At 41.6% G+C, this 23,143-nt stretch overlaps 1 protein-coding gene and 1 long non-coding RNA gene across 7 annotated transcripts in view; one reads left to right on the forward strand and one right to left on the reverse strand.

Moving 5' to 3' along the window:
* The window catches only part of LOC145934178 (uncharacterized), a 55,580-nt gene extending 34,342 nt beyond the window's left edge, over nucleotides 1–21,238 (forward strand). The window contains exons 2-3 of the long non-coding RNA XR_014425006.1: nucleotides 20,530–20,625; nucleotides 20,755–21,238. This is a non-coding gene — a long non-coding RNA (uncharacterized LOC145934178). The remainder of the gene's footprint in view (nucleotides 1–20,529; nucleotides 20,626–20,754) is intronic.
* The window catches only part of Lar (tyrosine-protein phosphatase Lar), a 300,655-nt gene that overhangs the window by 201,293 nt on the left and 76,219 nt on the right, over nucleotides 1–23,143 (reverse strand). The gene's annotated exons all lie outside the window — the stretch shown is intronic.

The raw sequence follows: 23,143 nt of genomic DNA on the forward strand, positions 1-23,143 counted from the left end.
CGATATTGGATATCGCCGACGATCGGACACACACATACATAGATACATATATACACACACAGACGTGAACTCGGATCTCATATTGTCTCTATCCCACGTACGCGACTTTCGTTTAAAACTCCATAACCATAAAAACTTTCATTCTTTCGGCCTCTTTATCTTTCTCTGCGCTCGGTGAAAAGTATATACGTGTCATTGGTTTTACGAGGATTGTAGGCGTCGGCGAGGTATTACGAAGATTTTATGTCAGATATAATGCGAATAATTGATGATGTGAATAATAAAAAAAATCAGTATTGTATACATAATGAAGAAACTAGCAATGAATGATCGTTTCACCCCGTGTCTTGTTAATAATTGATGAGCGACGACAAAAGTACCGAAGTAGGCCATCGCGTTTGAATTTTGTTCAAAAGTACCTTCGCGAGTAAAATCCAAGATTCGTAAAAATCTTTTATTCAACGTTATCGGAAAGCAATCCGGCCTCTTATTCGTAATTAAAGCACCGATGTTTTTCGATGTTTTAATTACGCCTCTCTCGTAATCGACATCGTCGCAACCATTTTATATATATAATATTTGTTGTTGCTCCATTAATGTTCTCCTTTAATTTTTCAAGTGCACTTTATTTCCATTTACATTCTATGAATCGTTAAAGCGATCTATCAATGAAAATATTTTCATTGGAATCGAGTCTTTAACGTAATTTCAAGTCGCGATCATTTCTCGTAACGAGCTTACGATTCTTATATAATTAAAAAGTTCCGACGGAAAATTGTATTACGACGAATTAAGTACGTAAAAGAAATTGCGCTTTGCGATATATAACTGTTTAATACTTCATTACGATATCTCGACGATCTAATGGAATAGCGCATTGCTCCAAGATGCATTGTGCTCGTGCGGTGAACAACGTAAGAAGCATCGTAAAGGCATTTCAAAGTTATGTATTATACAAGCTTGGCAAAATTTGCGCCATTTACGGGGAAGACTTAAGTATTGAAAACTCCGAATTATGCAACAACAGAGAATCCAGCCAAAGAGGAGAGCGCGACGTTCTCTTTGCCTCTCATTGTTCATCCGGCTGGCAGCGAGATATACCGTTGCGAGATGCGGGAGAAGCAGAGGAAGAACGAGAGAGAGATAGAGAGGAAGGGAGAGAGAGAGCAGAGTAGTCTAGCAAGTCGAGATATGTGCTAGGGTGCCCGCCATTGTCCTGCGAAACTCCGGATTGCGACGCTTACAATACGACGATTGTTTCAAGGGTTGCAGGCACCGAACGGTCTCGCACCTCCTCCATCTTTCACCTCCGTTACCTCTTTGCCCTCGTGCACATATATACCAATTCCGCATTCCAGCCGTCATCCCGAAAACTATTAAATTCGTTATTAATGTTACCAATGCTCGCGACGTTCCGCGCCTCGTAATAACGTCGTAATTGGACGGGAAAATATTATTCCCCAAAGGCTTTATTCGCTGCAACATGCTGCTACGTCAAACAAAAAACCTAGTGAGAATGTAGAACGAAGCGTCCGATGACCGAACGTCGTCGCGTTAAAATTGGTGCCGCGTGAGAAAAATAATCAGGCTATCGATCTCCTCGAGTGGAATCTACGAAGAATTACTTTTTTTTAATTGAAAATATAAAGGTGAGAAGGTGATAGAATTCAACACTTTCTTCCGTTGAATTTGCAAAAAATTAAATTTGTAGCAACATCATGTTTATTTAATATATATGTTTATTTAATTTGATTCGAGCTCCTAGTCGTTGAATTTAACGATATTATAATACTATCCATAAGCGCATATGAGACTGAGAAGTCTCGATCGTGCGGTGTAATTTAGCGACGTAAATTGATATACTGTTAATCAACGCGGGCGCAGCGCGTGTCGAAACTTCTGCGCGACGATGATAAGCGCATGGACGAATCAAAATCTGCAAAGTGCAGGTCACCAGAATTCGGTTGTTCGTCCAGTCGGACGAGCTATTTTGACAGTTTCCTTTGTAAAGGATTACTCCGTGCGAGTAGAACATGGTTGGTCGGATATACGTCGAGTGACAATCCCATGTTCATTCGTTCGTTCGTTCGTTCGTTCGTTCGTTTCCCCTCGCGCAATTCGTGGTGGGTTATTCTTGCAACTCTGTGTTCGTCCCGACTAGTACGTGCCTATGTGTAAGTGCGCGCTGGGCGTACCCATTAGTAAGATTGCTCCCCTTGCCAATGAAGTCACATTATATAATAGAGATGCCCCCTCGATGGTGCTTAATGAAATTGGTTAGAAAACAGGACTGTCCCGGGGCGAATTAGTCGAAGAAGTAAAAGACGGGGACATGGCGAAGATATGACAAATTATTTGCATCACGTAACTCTCCCCCCTTTTCGTGAAACTGGTGGCAACACGATGGCAAAGATAACGACGATAACAAAGATAACAAGAAAGACGAAAATATCGCATAGAAAAACAAAAGAGAGAAATTTGTGGCGGCGCGACAGAAATTTCGTGAGTGAACAATTACGCGCGTATTAAAGCAAATTTACAGGCGAGCATAATGTAATACCGTAAGAGCATCAAACTTGGGTGAATACGTAACGTTTTCTTGTCGGAAGGCAAAAGCCTTGGTCGATCCGAGAAAACAGAAGGTAGAGAAGGAGTCCCTGCAAAAGATACAATGTCGTAAACTCTCGTCCGGTGAGCGACAAACTCCGACACGGAATCTCTACTTTTGTTGCTGTTTTTGTCTTGATTCTCCGGTCTCTCTCCTCCTTCTCTTCTTTTTCATCTTTTTCCTCTTCTTCTCGGCGAGCTTTCGTGGATATTTCGCTCAAATTCAGGCGAAGAGAAAGATCTTTAAACGTTTGTTTTTAGTGGATTGTCTGCCAAGAAAACGCTTCATTTTGCGGGTTATGAGTCTGTATAAAGCGGCTTTGAACGTAACAAGAGGAAAAGAGAGAGTATTCGCGGCGTAGATTACTTGACCGTAATTTAAGCGATCTCTCCGATCGCTTATCTTCTCAACTAGCGAAATAAAATTACATCCTGGTTTAAAACCGCTCGAAAATAGACGACAAGGTGCAGATAAAATATTTAAAAAAAAAAAAAAAAAAAAGATTTACAGTTGCGCACGCGTAACGTGTACGAAATATAATTTAAAGATATTTTTCGGCGAGCAGCAATTGCACGTGGGCAAAGCAGAAGCGATGGAGATGGCCGGCGATTTTTCAGGCTATTGTTGCGTCTTTCCTTGTGGTGGGTTATTCGCCCGGCGCAAGAAACCGTAGGCATTTATCGCTCGTTTTACGGCAGTCGCCATGCGAAATCGCCATGTGCGACCTGGCTAGTTTCCGCGTCTTCGAGAAACCGGCCTGGGAAACGTTCGGGTATCGTCGTCACGTACACGTGAGTTCTCACTTTTCTGGTATATATAGTCACGAGGCGAGAGTTAGAAGGGTCTCGGCCAGGCTATCTACCGGTGGTGCGCAACCTCGTGTAACCCATCTTGCAAGCAGCCCTGTCTGAGAGCATGGAGCTCTTAAAACACCGGTAGACCACGGCAATTATATGGCGGGACAGAGTTGGCCGTAAAAATGACCGTAAATACCGGAGCCAGTGTGTTACGATTCTCTCCACCGTCCCTTACGGCTACGAAGATCTAGAACAGTCCCCGGAGACGCAGCCACGCTGGCCGCGGGCCAAGCTCGCCCTAGAGATAGTTATCAGAGAGAGGAAGAACGAGAAAGAGAGAAAAAGCGACAGAGGAAGAGAGGAGAAGGAGAGAAGTGGATGACCGGTCGCTCGTTGATGTTAAGATCCGCATAAGTGTACTTTACGGGAGAGAAAGAGATTGTGCGAAGTCTCTCGTTCATTTAGATTTTTAACGCCACCGTTCTCGATTCCTCTCTATCCCATCCGTTATCGTTAAGCAACACGTTTTAATTACGACGACGACGACGATCAAAGTTAACGGAAACTAGATTATCTTTTAATCTTGCGGTTTTCGATTGATTTTAACATTAGTTTGAAACTTGCTCTACAACTTTTTAAAACACTCACAAATTGAGAAGTACACGTTTCTGTACGAAAGCGTTCGAAAAAAATTAAGTGACTTTTGTAGTTTCGTAAAATATAGATTGATGACAGTTTTATTAAGCTTCGTTGTACTTATATTCTGTTAATTTAGAATAACCTTTAAAACCTCACATTCTTTGCCATATTAATATTTTATTGTCAACCATTTAAAATTTCCATTATTATTTCAAACCTCGATTATCTCGCTCTGTTTCTATTAATCGATTTTACAAATATAAATACAAGTTATATCTTTAACAATTCGAAGGCAGTTGAAATGTTTTTCTCGAAAGATTCTAATGTTGCAATGGATAGACTCCAGTCGTTTTCTTCAAAATATAGTTGGAAAGTCTGTGAGAAGCTCAAGTATTAAGTGATACGAATGTTTTCGAGGGTTCTGAGTCGGCTCTTAAACTATATTTAATGTCAGTACATCGACTTTAGAGATCAAGAATTATATCACGGATCTTTCAGGTAAAATCGGAACAAATAATCGAGCAATTTAGAAAGTTTGCAAAAGAAAGAAAAAACGCAAGGTTGAACTTAAATCTTAAGTAAACTTTTTCCGTGCGCGCAGATATTATAAATAAATTCAAAAAATTGTTAATAGTCATTTTATAACGTCCCCAATATCTTTCTCACTTACGGTATTTATACGATACATTGCGACAAACATAGATTATATTCTATTCACATTTATAAATTACCGAGTCGTTATAAATAACAAGCCACTTGGAGAGAATTCGATCGATACCGGAATGTCGGTGCGGCAAAGAGTATGAGGTAATTGGACCCGGTCGTTACGCGCGACATTCTCATTTACATTTACGGGATTGTCGTTATACGTCGCTTCTTCTATTCCTGGCGAGAAGCGTCGAGAGAGGTGTAAGAGAAATGCTTTCTCTCTTCTTTTTATTTCGCGTTTCAAAACTACGGTAAACCGCATCACTTGCAAGCTCGTACGTCCTGTGTTAGTCGCAGCTTTAATAGAACGGATCGTATCGGCCGTTTATTGCACTCGCAGTCTCTGTGCGTCTCTGTGGGTCTCTGTGTGCAAAGACCGTATATATACACACGGTAGTGCAGGATCGCCGGCGGCGTCGACTGCCGACGGCACAACTCGGCCGAGACTGTACATCGCCATCGCCGCGAAGTGGTACAAAGCCGCATTACGCCGGCCGATGCCAGTAGAACGCGCCGCGTTTAATACAGCCAACCAAACTGCCTCCGCATCCGCATCGCGCTCGGTAATGCACTGTGATGTGGTCTTCTGGGACAGTGAATGCCGGTTTCCGAAGCCCCATTCCGACCGGATATCTTACACACATTTGCAAGCACGTGTGCGTGTATGTGTGCGTGTACTTTACGGCGTTTCTCTTCCCGTTGCTATAACGGGATAATATAAAAATTGACCGAAAAATTATGCGCCCATGTGCTTATTCGCTTACTATCGCTAAATTGAATGTTGCCCCGTGAATCTATATAGATATTTATAAATATTTCCTATATAAATAAGCCATAACTCGTCCGCAATGTTCAACAATGGTGCAGCACGGGTATTGTTATATCCTTTTATACAGTCTTTCAGTAAATTATATTTCAAAATTACTATGCAGCCCGAAATATGACTGTTAATATTAATAAATTTGATACACTCTTTCACGATGAAATTATTATACTTTTAAGCACAAGGCAGAATAACAGGAAGAGAGAGAGAAAGAGAGATCGGTTAGTCAATCTATTTTTAAACGAAAGAATTAAACGGCTTAAGCGGATTGCGCATGGGACATCTCTCTTGAAACGAGTCTTTGATGAGATAGTAAATGCAGGAACGTGAGCATGAAGAGCCAGTTAATTCCGCATATTAGCGACCATTAACTATTCAAATGCGAAGCATAGCCATTAAACCGCGCTTGTATGTTCCAATACGACGCGGATGTTCGTCCATCGCTTGTAGAAAATGTTATGCCGAGTACGCGATAAGCGGAGGGACATAAACAAAGGGGATTGAACTTGTATGCGACCGAGAGGGACCGACGTCGAGAGACAAGCGATGTGACACATTTGTGGTTCCCCGGCGACCCACCGTATAATGGCGACACTTAGCCCCCGCTGGACATTTATTAGGATCGCACGCCATCTCGACGTAACAATATTTAAGTCTGTCGCATCCCCCCTCTACAACGCACATGTATATGGAATACTCTAAAATTATATTTTTACGTGTAACTACTTTGATCGCGTGGAAAATTCCTCTCTACTTTAAATTACATAATATAATAAAGAGGAAACCTGCGGAATATGCACTTTTTAACATTAATGATATCAAATATTGTTTAATTTTGAAATTTTAAATTTAATTAAAAACATTTATTTTAAAAATTATAAAATTATATATTATGAAAATAGAGTTGTTGCCCATTATGTCGTTTATCTTTCAGAATTCGCTTTTAAAAAATGAATAAGCACTTTTTGAAAATTTTAAACTCGACAAATGTAAATTCCAATTAATGTTTAGCGCAAATTCGATACACAATAGATGCTTTCTCTCTTTCTTTCGGATTTCATTTATATAGTATATAGTATATAGATTACGAGAGGGTGGAGATGCATAGTTTCGTAAAAAGTCACTCTCTCGCTCACCGACAAATCCCGAAATCGAGTTCCATCGCCGAGTTGATCGAGTCACCAAGGAATTCGTTGTCATAAACTCGAGCTCCCGTAGCAGCTCTTCCACGTCGAGGTGTCGCATCTCCCGACATACCCGATCGACATTTTTGAAAACCCGCAGTGACGTAAGACGAGCGAGTAGCATTCGCGTGACGAGCACTCCAGACGGTTCCTGTTACACGAGCGTGATATTCCGCAGGATATTTTCTTGCCTCCGCGTGTCAGGGGGAGAAAAAAGAAAAAAGGAAGGGCAAAGAGAATCAAAAAAGATGCACTGGAACATCGCGACCGCGCGAATAGAATTCTTGCGGATGTACAATATCGCGAGCGCGTTTGCCACGTACATATTCCACGGGATATATATAAACGCATTTACAGCGGAGGCTTGATGCATGGCGCGAGTTCCGCGATGCATAATAAAAAGGCCCGGGACCGATTCCGTCGGCAACGGCGGAGGAGATGCGCGAAAGGCCCGCGAATGGACTTTTTCGCAGGGATCAATCACCGCATCGCGGATATATTTTCTCGCACGCGGCAAGATTTAAGGCTTCTGAGTGAGAGCGCAGCTCGCGGATCGATGCGAATATATATTTTCCGCTTCCACCCATGCTTCATGAAGCTATTGTGCCGCCGTGGAGAGAAGCACCGCCTGACTCGGCTATGTATACATATAGCGGTGTTAGGTCATAGCGGCAATATTCCATTCTAACGTTCCACTATGACGCTCACCTATTGCACTTGGCCATTTAATATACTGTATCTCTCTGCATCGTCGGCTCGTAACTGGAAGATCCACGATGCGCAACGCTCAAAGTCCTCGTTCAGAATATTAGCTCTCTCACTTGAGCCACATTTTCAACATACGATCCATAAACTAATAATGAAGTACCCCGACTCTCTTCGTAAGACGGCGCAAAGTGGATCGGGAAGAGTCATTTCACCACACAACTTGTACTTATGACCATGGAAAGCCGATAATATGTTAGAAACGAGGATAGAGCAAAAAGACATACTAAATTTAAAGTTCTATATTAATTTATGTTTTATTAAAATCAAATTTTCAGTGACAAATAAATATATTTTTTAATCTCAGTTTGATAAATTTACGATTGTTTTTTTTTTTAATAATTTGAAACCAAAGACAGGTATGCAACAAGATATATAATCTATTAATAATAATTTTATATTCCATAAAAATATTTGAGCATTAATGTATCAAGATATGTCAAAAAAATTGCGTTTAAATTTTTCTTCAAAGCTCAAAAATCACGTCTTTGTATTCTATACCGTCAACTACATGGCTCGGCTGTTTCGTGAAAGAAAAGGAAAAATTGTCGAGTCGCATGTCATAAAAGTTCTCCTCATATCTCACTGATAGCTTCTATGGCTAATAGTTTCGTGTCTCGGAACTGAAACTATCGTTTATTCGCCTCCCTATTTCCTCTAGCAATTTTCCAAACACGCGCGAGAGTAATAACGAAGTATTACGTTGCGGGAGATACTTGCTTGGTTAACTCTATCACGTCGGAGAGCTCCCCACACTATCTCAACATATTCGGAATCAATTCTGACCGACGTATACGGAGGTTGAAACTTATTCCGATCTCATTCACCTCTCACACGGATACGGATGATATATTCTGAGGATGGTACAGCAAAATCGGCGGACTATCGGTCGAAGGAAGTGTATCATTCCGCCGGTGCGGAGTCCGGCACCGTGGCGGAAAATCAGATACGTTTCACATAATTCACCGCACTAGTAGCTCGGGGAGATACTTGGGTACTAGTGCGCAACCCTTTCCAGTCTGGACGATGGCGGAGGACGGGCACGAGGGCGGGTCGAGGGCTTCCGCATTAAATTATAAAGTCAAAACCGTCGGGCCAGAGATGATATAAATGCGACTATTATACCGGATGAAGGTGGGAAGGTGGTGCCACAACTGCCAAGCTCGAATCCGCGAACCAACCATCAAGACAGGACCTACCACTCGTTACCCGCCATCCAACCTCTCGAGCTGCACACAGCCGCGAACGATAAGTGTTTGAAATATTGAAAGCTGAAGCGCAACTCACCATCCTCCTTGACGACTATCAATAGCGATAGTAAGAGTGCTGTGGACGGGGTATAATGTTGCCATTTATATGGCAGGTATTCGCTATCCCGATGGTAGAGTAAAATCGAGCAAGTATAGATAATAATGGTGCAAAGATGTTTCGAAGCTCTTTGATGTGTGTGTCGATTATAACGCTCATGCATGTGATTGATATTATTATTTGTCTCCAAATACATATGTTAAGTTGATATAAGTGCATCGTTCGAGAATAAAAAAAAATATGCGAGTTTTTAAAACCGCTAAAGAAAAATCGATAATTTCATAATTTAAATAAGTAATTATTAATTAAAGATATCACACAATAGCGCACTAGAAATAATGAGAAGTTGCGCGATAATATCCCACCAAAATGGATAATTTCTGTAATATGATTACTCATAACTTAATCTTAGACAGAATTATCAGACAGCGCGACAATTAATGCAGAGAATGTGACAGTTTACATGATTCGCTATTTAACTAATTATACTCCGGTAATATGGTTGGATCTATTGTTAGTAATTGTTTCAAATGGATAAATGCGATTCTCCAATAGCAGTCAAAAACGGATTAAGCCTTTATAATCATTATAGAATATTCGGACAAGTTTCGAACAAAGATGTCAACCCTGACGCTTCGAAATGATACGCGGCGAGCCGCAAAATACGCGTAATTCCATCGCATAAATCCCGATGCATAAATATCGAAATGCACTTTTCATCATGGTGAGTTTGCTCGACGGGCGGTATATGGAAGACGCTGAGGGTGAATGCGTCTACGAGATATCCATGTCCCTTGGGGTGGCACAGCGGGATTCGGAAAAATATGGGGCTCGGAGAGATGTGAGACGCGTCACTAGAAGAACAGAGGGAGAGAAGAAGCGATATACCAGAAAAGAGCGGCGAGATATAGGAGTCAGTCACTCTCAGCGGACGCAGCGTATCGGAAACAAGGTGAAGGATATTAAAAGTTCCGTGACAATACGCCAATCACTTTCGCGATCCTACCTTGCCTTGTTTCAGTGCCAGTCTTTTTGTGCTCGTTCGCGTAAATAATACTTACGCAGACGTTGTTTACCGTCATAGCAATCGGAATTTCACGGGAACGAAAAGGAAGCAGGTACTCTCGAGATATAATTTTTTAAATCCAATATATATCGCTACAACACGATATTCACGTGTGTATTCCGATATATTCATATTTCGTATGATAGTAACCGTAACGCGTTTACGATAACGATATATATCAAAATGTATATAAAAAAAAAAAAAAAACGAAGCAGAGACCGAATGAAAATAGAGATTGTTGGATTTGCATGCTGACACGCGTCAAATCAAACTGATTGAAATAGCGTTTTTATACATCTTATAGAGTTTTAAAAATAATCGCGCAACTCTCTCTTCTCTCTTTCATCATCTATTATTACATTTCGAATATGCAATAGGCTGCTCGGTAATATTCTGAACCGTATTGCCGCGCGTCAAACTACTAGCCGTCCCATTTAGTCAATAAATGTATATATATCGCATATATCGCGGCATTTCGCCTTTCATCGATTATGTGCGGCGGCGATTATTATACCAACGAATAACGACGGCATCGTAGTTTCGAACCGACAAATGCGTCGGACCGATCGCGCTTTGAAACATCATGCAGTTTGGCCGGGAGTCGGCAACCCGCGTTGATTAAATCGTCGCCGAGCTATTCACTCTCTCATTTCCTCCGTCTTTCTCTCTTTTCGATAAACGGGCGCGCGCTCGTGCACCGGTAAACAACTCTTTTTAATCATACAAAGCCGCTATCAAACCGCACACTCGTTCTTTAAACTCTCACCATACCGGCCATAAATCGTCGACACCCGCGCAAACGAGAGCGCGTGCGGTGCGTCGCGGGGCGATTTTTCGAAATCGTAATCCGAGGCTCCGTGTGTTTATTACGCCCGCCACGTAGCGATCCTGTTCCACTGGATGGGACGGAGCAACCTGGTTTGTGTTTTGCGTCGTGTGTGTCTGTGTGTACGCGCCCGAGGACTTATAATTCTTCTATGACAACGAGGAATAAACGGTGCATCCGGCTCGTCTCCCTCGACGGCCACAAAACACTCACACCGCTGATTGCCAGTAAATTGCGGGTGTCTCGCGTTACAGCTCGGCTTCCGGACTCGAGCAAGTCCGGGAGCTTTTTGTCCCTCTTCCCTTCCCTCCTACCTCCTACTCTGTCCTACACATTACACATCGGGACGGTCGCCGAGACAATCACCGCGATATCGCGCGCCGGTTCAGGTTGAATGGCCGAAGGAACCTGAGAGGACGAGAGAGGACGTTCCTTCCTATTCTCATCTCAGTTTCCTCCCCGCTTCTCGACCGGACGACCTCGTCCCGAGACAATTTCCACGAGGTAGTTTCGGCTTTCCCTGAATTCTTCCCTCTTGTCGCTCTCGTTCGTCTTTCCTACGGTGACTACCTCCATTTTTCAATCGCTATTCGAGCTCCCTGGCTCCGTCTCGTAGATCGAATCTCGCCATCTCAGTCTAGTGCCGTCTTGCCGACTGGACATTCCTACGACTTCCGAGAACTGGAAGGCTGCCCGGCCTCTTTTTTTATTTGTTCTTGGTATTTTACCGAGAGTCAACCGACAGAAATCTAGACGAAATCACGAATTTTTTTTTTCCGAGTCGGTTAAGTTTGCGTGTCAAATGTAAGACGCTTTATATTACAAAGAAAAGAAAGGAAAATGTTTGATTTTTACATGTCGGCTTGAATATATGTATTTATATGAGAATATATAATAAAATACATTTTTTTTGCAAACAAACCGAGTTTAATCATGACAGTAATAAGGCCACTCTCCAAAACTCTGCGATAAAAAAACCTATAAATCCTAATATCTTGAAAAATAATTTTCGATGCTACATGGTCAGCTCTGGTTTTTCTAAACGCATTTGTCGCGTCTTACCAGCATTTTTTTTGCCGTTCTATTTTTACGAAACAAAACCGAAAGAAACATACAACCACTAGGCACACGAGGATTGGCCTTGAGCTTACGAACACGGGCGAGAGAGCCTCTCCTTTCCGAGAAAGAGAGAGAAAGAGAGAGCGAGTTATTATTACCCCATTATACCTCCACCTTTTTAAGCACTCAGTCCGACGAGCAGCCGAGGCCCGACCTCATCAAGATATTAATTTCTTAGTCACTTAACTGCACGCGACGAACGAAACGTTTCTATATTGATTTTCCAACGGGGCGGCCCCCCTCTCGCGCCCGTGTCCGCTTTCGAACCTCGACGCAAACGGCGACGCAACCACCCCTTTCGGACTCTCGTGACGCAGAGACCCACCTCTTTCTCCGGAAGCCATCTCGTTCCCCGCGAGAGAAGCTTTCTAGCTATTTTCTTACGTTCTTTGAAGGCGGGAAGACCCTCGTGTCCTATGCAATTCAATTATTGTAATGCGACTCCACCGGGCGACACCGTCTCTCGGCATTCCGGTGACTGTCTCGTGGTTACGGAAGCTTTCCCTTTTCTTTCTTTCTCTTCCCGATCTCTTCGCTCTCTCATTCTCTCTTCCCTCCCACCCAGCGTTCTCCATTTCCGTTCATCGTCTTTCGTATTCTTTCGGCACGCCAGCCGTGAAAGGGCAGCGAACCGGAGGTAAGCTATCGGAATTCAAGTCTAACTAGCGCTACGGCGCACTGAATTAAAAAGCGAGACCGATAAAACCTCGACTTCACCTTATTATACCGCTATAGAATCACTGTAGGAGGCCAGTCAGCAAGCTATGATAAGGCTTTCCTCTATAAATTATCACACTATTTCGCACCGAAAACTTTCTTTCCCGCTAAACGTGCAATCTCGCTTCTTTTCATCATTGTACATGACTTATAAAATTTTAAGCGATAGTATTATTTGAGCGAAAAATATATTATCGAAAAAATAATGACATTCAATATTTCACACAAAGTGAAAAGCAGGCGGCTATATTTAGCGTTTGAAGTACGAAAGTTAGATTTTGCTTGCCTAACCAGTAAAGCTTTCCGTTCTCACAAAAGATGAAAGTATGTAGATTTTCGGTGTGCACTAAGGTGGACGCAAAAACCAACGTCGCGATAAAACGTCACGCGACAGCGTGAATAACAAAGTTTTATAGGAAAAAAATATTTCCTCGCGCAGAGAAAAGGGCGGACCTATACCCGACAGCAGAATACAAAGAAATTAGCCGGCGTGACGAAGTAATTCCACGGGAGTGCAGGAGGCACGTATATACATCGTTGTTAAATGATAGCTGTCATGGTATAAGAAATAGCGTGCGGCTAAAGTCACGTCGTTTCTACGAAAGGTTCACGTGATTGCAGAAAGCGACGCCTCTTAGATTTGATTGTGTAATACAAGCACTTGTACCAGAGAGGGAAGGGTCTGACGCAAGGTGGTTGTACGAGAACGATTCGCGAAAGAGGGTGCACGCGGAGGAAAGGGGAGACAGATTTCGCGCACGAAAGAGAGAACGAGGGAAGAGAGCGCGAGTGTAATGGCATAGAATCTCGCAGGTGTCGGCACGATTCTTCTTCCCTTTTTACCGCGGCGTCGATTTGAGAAGTTTTAATACTTGATGGAGCGAGCTGCTGCCGCGTCGCCGTCGCCGCAACCGTACTTTTCGCATTTGGAATTGCGCGTCCGGGTCGAGGGTACTAAGGGTGTCTGCACACCGGAAAATTTCCACCACAGGACCGCAAATCCCTCCTCTTCGTCATTGCCTTCTAAGCGCATTATCCCTTTTGCCAATAGATGTTCACCAACAATCAAGAGACGACAAACGCGCGTGGTAAAAATTTCAATACAGACAAACGTCGCTACGAGATCGATGGGATTATTATTTACGGTCGTTCGCGTCTCGCAACATCAACTTCGGAAATCGCTTCGGCTTTTACGACGTATTTTTTTCTTGGATGAGTCATTATCGCTAGTTTACCAGTTTTACGAACCTGTAACCTGTTTCTTTTCTCTCCGGGCGAGAGAAGAGCGGATGACCGGTCGCTTCGTTTAAAAAGCTCATCATCCCTCGTGGGGAGTTACAGCGCGCGCGCGCTTTTTACTTTCCTACGAGTTCAGCACTTCTTTTTTTTCCTACGCGTTAAACGATTGTTGTTTTCACGGCGAAAGTTTTCGCGAGCTCAGCCGAAAGCCGTTCGTTTAGCTCGGAGTTTTTTTCGCGCCGCTTTTGTTCATTCGGTTTAGACTTTTCAACGCGGTCGGTCCGAATATTCTGTGTTTTTCGGTCGGTCCACTTTCGCGCGAACGAGCACGCGCGCGTTCCCTCCTTGCACAGCATTTTAAATCGCGGCATTATTCCCGGCGAAATTTTCTGTCACACACCACTCGGCAACTTTATTATACGAATCGTAAACGACCAGGCGCGGCAGCGGCGGAGATATAATAATTCCGCAAGAAAACTAAATCGGCCGTTTAATCGGCCACGCAAGAAGATTATGGCTATTACGCGGAGCTATGGCGCAACGTTGAGAGCAGCGAAATTGCACCGTGAAATGGAGCTAAATATGTGTGTACACGCGCGCTTGCGCCACTCGATTGACGATGAAGCAGTTAATTATGGCGGTATCGCGTGGTCGTCATGAAAACAATAGCTTTGTGCCGCTGTCAAGCGTTACGCGCGACAATGCCCTCGAATATCCGCGAAGCGCCGGGCGACACGAAATAATTGAGACATAATCGCGCTGCAAGTGTTAAAAGGAAGTCATTAAGGCTTATCGGAAAATGCATTTTCGGTAGAGGGGCAAAGATAGAAATTTTTCGCTTAATTTATATGTAACTGAGAATACGTGATATTTTCATGTAACGCGATATTGTGTCAAAAGTTTCCGTTGAATTTCGTTTCCCCGACCGAAAAATCTTTGAGATTCCACAAAACGATGATACGGCAATATAAAAGTCATTTATCTTTGAGATCCTATATACTTGCGGCGAAACGTCCGTGGTCGAAACGAGAGCAAGAAAAATAACAGTAGAAGTGGGCTGCGTTTCGTGGTCGAAAAGTGGTTTTGGCTCGGCAGAAAGTGCAGAGAGAAGCTTCCGTTCTCGTCCTGACGTCTAAATTGTATGTAGTAGAGTTTCTCGCGGGAGAGTGCTTTCCACATTTAACAAATCTCAGAGACTTGCTAATGCCGCCGTCTGCCACGGTCTTCCTTTTCGCAATCTCGAATACCAACGCGAAAACGAACTCTGTGAACGAACGCGAATGAATGCCGCGGAAGAAACATATCCTAAATCGTTTCCCGTCGCGTCGTCGTCACGTTAAGTCATTGTACGAACTCGCGTGTGAAAATCGCGCGAGTTTTCATCAGCATTAGCCAGTGTAAAGAAACGCGCTAAGCTTAATCTCAATGTAAATGTAAACATAAATGAATTGTCCAAGGAAAAGTCGAGCGTTGAAATATTCGCAGCAAGTAGATTCTACCTTCATAAACAGACTGCCAAGTCAGTGTGTCTACAGTTGATTCGTGTTCGAGTTAGACAAATAACGCGCAATAAAGAGCGCGATAGACGGAAATGCAATATCTATTAACGCTGAAGCCAGTGAAGCCGAAAGACAATCGCGCCACTTGCGAAACGTCGAAACGGAAAAGAAGAGGAGAGAGTTTGAGGCGGAGAGAGAAAGATCGGATAATGAGACGAAGACAAAATCAAGCGAAATAGAGCCGCGCAAGCGGAGCAGAACAAGAGACGTAATGACGAAATGAAGCGGCGCGGGAGAAAGAGTGCAGATCGAAAGAGTGAAGAACGGTTCGGAAAAAAGCGAGTATAGCGTGAGAATTGCGCGGAGAGGCGAGCGCGGCAGGCCGAATCGGATATGGGATCTCTATTAAACAGACCGAAATTCCCTGGGAAAAATCACACTCTGCGCCATTGGACTGATACGACGTGACGGCCCATGAAATGAACATCGGTGTGGTCCTTGCGTTCTCGTGGCCGGCCCGATCCCTGCTGCTGCTGCATTGCGAGCGAATGCGGAAAGGGGTATTATATATATAGTTTCTCGAGGTCCGATGATATAATCCGCGTTTGCGCTTCGAGACTAATCCGCGAAAACGATTTCCGAGATCGAGAGACCTCCGAAGATGTCGCTCATCGCTTTCCGGACGACGTTCTCGAAAAATGCGACTATAGCTCGCGGGATGGGGCGAAATTAGTTTCCACCGTGTTACGGTTAGCTGAATCTACGATCTTAATTAACAGTAAATTGCGCAACCAATCCAACGATATCGAATATCCCGCTAACGATCGGGAAAAGACGGTGGTTAGTATCCGCGAACCATCAGACCATCGATCTCTTTTCACGTTTCTTTTGTGTGTTCTCTCGCAATTTTACCGCGATTTTATAACGTTTCTCGACAAATAATTTTATCTTACGACGTAAGAAACTCTACGAATTGTAGAGGATGCGCGATAAAAAGGGAAGAAAAAAAAAAGGTGAAATTGTTTCTTTTTCCAAACGAACAACGGACAGCTTTTCGACAAAGTCAAAGAAAAAAAACTAAAAATAGAGTGCAAGAGACTGCGCTTCTGTCTCCGGTAATTTTCTATTTAAACAGTACATTTAATGTTTATTTGCTTAAGCTTTCCCGTGCTTTATTGACGCACAAACCGGAAGAACGGCTCAAGAAACAATACAACTTGTAGGTTTCTCTGTTTGATTCTATCTTCAGGATAAATAGAAATAAATGCTCGCATAATATTGTTGCAATCAGCATTCAATTTCATTGTCGATTAATATTATAATGGAATTTATATTTGTAGAAAATATAAACGATGTATATATATATATATATATATATATATATATATATCGTAATTCTAACATCAAATATGTAATTCTACACTTCTGCGAGAAGATTATCTAACAGCTTTAAAGTTATTTTGCATCATGCATATACGACGTTGTATATATACTTAAAGTTTTGTTGTTGCACTAGATCGTTGTCTTGCGTCAACACGACTATATTACTTGAAATCGGGGAAACCATCCAGCGATGGTATATCTCGAGGCACAGATAAGGGAATAAGATCTCGGATATTATAGCAACAGAAGAGAGAGAAAGGAAATTAATCCTATATGGAAGAATAGGGGTAATGTTTCATAAAAACTTGTTTGCCCATAAATCGCGAATTCGAACTATTGGACATTTCGATTATCTGTATCTATTAAACTATACTATATCCGTTGATATACATATATATACACGTATTGTGCTATCGTAACACATTGCGATACATATATCTAGATTTTATTTCGCCTTACATCATTTGATGCTGATGTTTAAAGCTATAGGAGAAGAATACTTAATGTAATAAGTTTAAAAAATAAAGACAGATTGATTTCAAACTTCTCATCTTCTGTCACAATTATTAGAATTACTGAAATACTAAAAATTCTTTCAAAATATCATCTACCTAATTTTTGTTCTTACTACTCTCTCTCTCTATACTTATAGACTTAATTAAATTTTTGATTATATGTTGTAATGTGTATAAATATTCCTTTTTTCTCTTTCGCTCAATTTTGTTATAATTAAAATTAAAAAATGAGATTTTATATTCTTTAATAAAATATCTATTTCTATACACCGCGACACACAAATAACTATAACGTTACTGGGTTAGTGCTATGCTTTCCCGATAACATCTCCGTTGTAGGAAACATTACGGACGTTGCTTGCTCTCGTATGCGCCACTCTGTGGGGACTTTCGCCGCCGATTGCCAGAGTTGCGGCTAGAGAAGGGTGTACACGGGCGAACGTAGAGGTAAACGAGAGCGTGGTAACCGAGGTTGTGCAAGCCAGTAGTAAACCGGCACGTATAGGTAGACCGGAGTTGAGCTCGGTTAGAGGTGATCGGGCGGATCGTGCGCTTACGGATCTCGGTGAATCGAAGTCTTTTTTATTGCGCTCTGATGCATAGCGAATTTAACTCACGTAGCTACAATATCAATTGCAAGTCGATTTCTTATATGTTTTTGCTACGTCGGTAGCTTGAGTTTTGCTATGAATTTTTTCGATAAATATTTGCGTTAAACCGATGTAAATACGGTATCAATAAATTTATGCAGTTGCTTCTGGATGACACATTGCTTGTTTTTTTTCTTTTCTTATTTTTATTGCACATTACAATACTTTGAATGAACGATAGTTGTCATCAATTGTGATAAATCGAATTCTTAATAATTTCTTGAACGAATAAGTCTACTTTCATTCCTGTGGGAGAATTCCTGGAGCTTCTCACAATAAAATATTTGAAGACCTTTTTAACAAGAAAGAGGCGAAGTTACAGGCGCCTGCGACATCGGCACGCCGTAATCAATGGAAGAAAAGTTCCACGAGAAAAAAGATCGCTACGGCGTTCCCTTTTCCGCTACCATGAACACGCTCGATCTCTAGGTAATTTTCGCGAAGTTTTACCGGAAGTTATTCGAGGTGGTGCGACTTTTCTGATTCTTCGCGAAGACCGGATCGTGCTTGTCGCTGCTCCGCCCCGCAAAATTGAGAACCGTTGATAGTACTGGCTAAACAGAAAATCCCGTCGCGATAAAGTTCAAATGCTATTTTTCTCTTTCTCTTTTATAATGTTTTATTAACTTAAATATGCTGAGAGGCTTTATTATTTCTTACTTCGTTATGTGTATAGAAAACTTATTGAATATTTTATATTTAATCAATTTATCTGTTGAGGTAAAAACTTTTGAGTATAGTTTATTATAAATTCGAAATGTACTTTTACGCGTTCCTTTTATAAAAGAATGTAAAATTTTACCTTGATTGATACAAGCATAAGAAATTTGATTGTACGAATTAAAATCTCGAATATTGTATTGTATACTTCCGAGTGTTACTTTATGTATAATTATTTTCTATTTCTAATTTTCTTTCATTATGTCTCTTTTCATTTTCCGATTAATTATATATTCATGATTCTAATTTTATTTATATTTAACTTATTTAAAAAATTTTAGAATACTCTGGAAAACCTAATAAAGCATAGGTCTGAGAAGAACTTTACTCCTTTTATCTTCGGATTTGCTGACGTATAAAAGGGGGTACGCAATTTCAAGGATAATTTTCTCGAGAAAACTACGCGTTCCGCGAGGAAAGGCAAAATAACCATGAAATATCCTCCGACCTCCGGGTGCGCCGAGCAAGACGATTAGATTGAATTCGGCGATTGAAAATTCCAAGCTCGTGGAATGGACAGTAATTCGCCCTAGCGCCGGAAACTCGCGCGAGCAGTTGGCAATCGGGGAGGGAAGATGCCGTGGTATGCATACGGCGAGTATTTACTGTGACAGACGGTGGTTTTGTCGGCCGCCAGTAATGCGAGCACCCTGGCGAAGGCGCAGCAAGAAGGATCCGGCTTTAGTTCCCTACCGCGGCGTCCTCGTCGTCGTCGTCTGTTTCGCGTTTTGTCGATCTTCGTCCCAAGAAATGGGGCTGTCGTTTTTTTGCGCCATCGCATACGTGGATGCCACACACCACGGGGGATCCCTAGCTCGGGCTTTCCGAGCTGCCTGCGGCTGCTCGTTTACACCGGAAACGGAATGCATCGACCGTTCTCGAAATACGTTCAGCTTCAGCGTTAAGCGATATCCGAGATATAACCGCGCGATCCAGATACTATATAAAAAAATATACCACCCCCGATGTAAACTTCTCACGTGGATAGATACCAAAGAGATGTCGCGCGACGCGCGATATATGAACGTGAAATTCCTTAAGATATTGCGAAATATTCTTTTAGCCGGTAACTTTCCGCCCGGCATTTTATGTTCGCAAAGTTGCCCCCTCCGAACTTTCGGAAGATTTAGAAGTTCACAAAGTTGTGTAAATTTAAAACTTTCGCGGAGTAAGTTACTAGGGTGCTGCGCCTATATGTTCCATAAATGGTACATATTTTTTTTCGATATATAATAAACGGAATCAGGCCAATTAGCGTAGACTATTTTGAAATGAAGAGCAAACTCGTGTATCTTTTCGTATCGATCGTACGTTATAAATATGGAGCTAAAAATATTTATTAATAAATCAATGTTTCACATCATATTGCGGTAAGAATTGGCGAATAGTTATGCAAATTACTGATTCGAATGTCAATTTCGTCATTCGTTCGCATAGTCTACGAAATGTTCGAAATATCATTTTCCTATATATTTAACATAAAATCCGGCCATATGAAATACGCCAGTAATCTCGCTATTAATTGAAAATTATATTGCATTATATTGAACAATTACTAGGATTAACAGACATATTATTATACTATTGGTTAATCTAATCATATAATAGCGAATATCTCATATTATTTTTAATGTTATAAATATCCACGAAGATAAATGGATATATATTGATAACGAAACAATTTTTAAAAGCTTTTAATGCCGATTAGATGTTTATTATGTCACGAGTATGTCAGCAATAAGATAACATCTATTTTTAGGAAATAAAACTCTCTCTCTATATATATATATATATGTAACGAGATCAAAAATGAAAAATATTTTAGTGCGAAATACGGAATAAGTAAAAAAAAAAAAAAATACTAGAAAGAAGCACCATAAAACTAACGTGTACTAAAGTTTTAATTTTATCAAAAGTTGATTAGAATGCTGTCAAAAATGTATTCTTCAATTATGATTCACAGATGGACTTCTTAAAACGAAGCGGTGTAAAGTACTCGTGTTTTCACCTGTCCGTGAGAAAAGAGACGATAATGGCGAGGATGTAACGCGAGATCGCGGTGAGTAGGAGAAACATTGCGCGCGTATAATGGAAATGGAATCCTAAACGAGCGTTTCCAGTTACAAAAGTTGTATATTCTTCTACGATATCAAACAACCTTTCTGAGAGGCGCGTCTTTATGTCACAGCGAAATATTTCTTCTTCTTCTTCGAGGTACGAGCACGGAAGAAGTGTGCTGCTTGGGTCGATGGAAAATCTCATTTGGACGCAGTGACCAGACAGAAGTGGAGCGAACGAGGTCGGATTTCCGGACGGACATAGTGATCGCAACGGTGGAAAGATGTGAGCTCGAGCACGATACTATCAGACGTTCAGTAAACGAAATACGCATATACGAGGCAGTAAAGGAAGGAAAGAGAATATCGAAAATAAACTACAAAGTTATTCGAATTGGATATAGAATTTGTTCATACATTTTTATAGGCAGAGATAAATCGAGTTGGAATAAAAAAAAATCGAATTAAAATCGCACAAAATTTTATAAATAGATTTTTAAAAATTATGCGAAAGGGAGAGATAAGAAACGTTATAAAAATATAATTTTATAATGTACAAGTTATACGAAATTGGAAATATAGCTTATTGTTAGTACAAGATGATTCATTATATGTAGCAAGTATTTATATGTTGCCATTGAAATTGGTAATGTACTTTACTAATACAAGATAATTCGTTACAAGTCTAATATAGATGTTACCGTTGAAAAACATTTATATAATTAACTTTATAAAAATATATATAAACTCATGACTGTATATGTAAATATGAAATACATTCGTAGACGAAGATTCGCGTACCGCATAGATTTTGTTTAAAGTCAGTGTAGCGCGATGCAACCTTTCCTGCGATATATCTCGTCAAAGGGGATTTTTATCCGCGGTCCGTTTCCTAGAAAAGAACGTAGGAATCGAATCAGGATGACAAGTACAAAGGCCACGGGAGGAAAGCGAGCTCTCTAGAAGCGCCAAGGCTTCTCTCCTTCGTTTCTCCCCCTTTTTTTTATAAGGGCTACTTCGATTTTCTCCGGTGCACTCAACTTTGACGAAACCAAGGCGATTTCCTGGTTGGATACACGGTCTCGCTCTACGATATACTTGGCCAAAGGAAGTAACATTGTCAATGGAGAAAAGAGAACAGCGAAAGAGCATAAATCGGAATGAAGAAGGAAATAGGTGAAAGTCCGTCGATGTTAAACGTAAAGAGTGGATAGGAAAAAAAAAAGAGGTACATTCGCGACGACGACGAGACGGAGAAAAAGACTAGGGAAGAGACGAAGGAAAAGCTTTGGGCACGCCTGGGGAGAACCGCGACAGGTAAAAGAATGGCCCTCGTGTCCGCTAGTCCGCAAATAATCCTCGAACATTTTTATCAATTCTCCTCGCGTACAACCGTGCTATTGGCCGCGACTTATGGACGCGGATTTTTGATGGAAGAACAAGTAGAATCGTAAATCTCTCTAGTTCGCTCAAGTTCGTCGAAAGCGCGCGCGATACACGCGTCGAAATTAAAGATACATCAGAAAAATCAGATTCGCGAGAAGTATTCATTCGAATCAGCGCTACCGGAAACAACGTCGTCGTATGTAGGGTACGACGCTACCGCAGACGAGGAACCCTAAGTGAAACCGGAACGCTCTATGTTGGTACTTAATACACCCTGGAGGTTTAAGCGGGGCGCGGTCGCCCGGGTGGAGCTACCCCTATCAGATACCGCGCTTCGCACGTATATTTCGGGGCCCGTTATTATCGAGGGGTAGATTTCATCGTGAATATTTATGAGGGTGGTTCTCCTGGTTGCTCGCGCGCCCCCGTCTTTCTCTCCTCTCCATCGTCGTCGTCGCTATCATCGACCTTCTTGCTATCGACTCCTACTTGCTTCCTCTCTTTCTTCCTCCTTCAGCCCCTCTTCTCCGGTCTACTCTCGGATGAATTCCCTCGCACACGATTTCGACTCGCGGAGAATCGTGGATCGGCGAGAGCGCGCACGAGAAAAATAAATACGATAAGCGAATGAGAATTAATTCGGGTTTTGAAATATTAAGAAGATAAGACGGGGGAAGAGCGAGACGAGCGATAGTAGATAACAGTATCTTGAAAGAGGAAAGAAAAGGGTCGGCCGCCAGCAAGCGGCTTATATTAAGTTAGACTTTCGTTAAGAGCGAGCTTTTCACACCTTCTGCAGAATTTAATCGTTCCGAGCACTCCACGTTCCCGACGACGCGTATAACTCGCTAATTATATACCTCGGAGATATTTGTGTAGCTCGGATAATCCAGGCAGATGCTCTAATGATAAGTAATATGCATGCAGTATGCGAGAAGCAAGTGAAATTTTAGTACGAGAAGTTGGATGATAAATTCTTATATTACCAACAAATGTTGATTACTTATGCATTTTTCTCTCAAAAATCACTCATTGATACTAAAGAAGCAGTTGATTTTTTTGTAATAATAAAGAACATATTTTTTTAAAGAGAGAGAGAGAGAGAGCTAGAGAGTTGTGTGTTTTCGCTATATA

Source organism: Prenolepis imparis, unplaced genomic scaffold, assembly GCF_030444845.1.
Source record: "Prenolepis imparis isolate NDT839.2.m4 unplaced genomic scaffold, iyPreImpa1.0 SCAF_3, whole genome shotgun sequence".
Lineage (NCBI taxonomy): Eukaryota > Metazoa > Arthropoda > Insecta > Hymenoptera > Formicidae > Prenolepis > Prenolepis imparis.